We start from the raw sequence: 833 nt of genomic DNA on the forward strand, positions 1-833 counted from the left end.
AACAATCTCTCCTAAAATTGGCTGCATAAATATGAACAGAACAGTGACACTATAAATAGACATGCTATTGTGGAAGGAGGAAATTTGTGTGGCATCCCACCTTTAGACAAAGAACTATAGACAACTGGAAATGAAAAAAAACTTGCTTCTCCCAGGACTGAGCCTCCTTGTTGTTTATGTAATACAAAGTCATCATACATGAAATTATAAATATAAGGAACAAAATGGACCAATCAAGTTGTATTCATATGTGTGTGTGTGTGTGTGTGTGTGTGTGTGACAATAATAACAAAAGGCTATTAATTTGAGAGTGAGTGGAAAGAGCTAAATGGAGGTGTGATGCCTATTCTTGGTGTCAACTTGACTACATCTGGAATTAAATAAAATCTAAACAGCTAGGAACACCTGTGAGGAATTTTATTTCTTCATTAAATAACTTGAAATAGGAGGAACTATCTTTAAACTGTATCTTTTGAGGTGGGACAATCCACATTTAACCTGGGCCACACCTATATAAAAGATATAAAAGAAGGAAACTCTGTTCTTCTCCTGCTTGCCCTCACTCTAGATGGCAAGTCCATTCATTTACTGGCATTAGAGCCTACTTCTTTGGGATTCGGGCATATACTAAAGACCAGCTGAGAATTCCAGTCTTATGGACTGAACAACTACTGGAGATTCTTGGAATTTCCTTCGGTAGACAGCTGTTATTGAGCTAGCAGGACCACAGCCTGCTTGCTTATTCGAGTGGCTTACAGGCTGTGATCCTGCTAGTCCAACAGTGGCTACATTTATCTATCTATCTATCTATCTATCTATCTATCTATCTATCT

The sequence above is a fragment of the Microtus ochrogaster genome, unplaced genomic scaffold (genome assembly GCF_000317375.1).
Source record: "Microtus ochrogaster isolate Prairie Vole_2 unplaced genomic scaffold, MicOch1.0 UNK85, whole genome shotgun sequence".
Taxonomy (NCBI): domain Eukaryota; kingdom Metazoa; phylum Chordata; class Mammalia; order Rodentia; family Cricetidae; genus Microtus; species Microtus ochrogaster.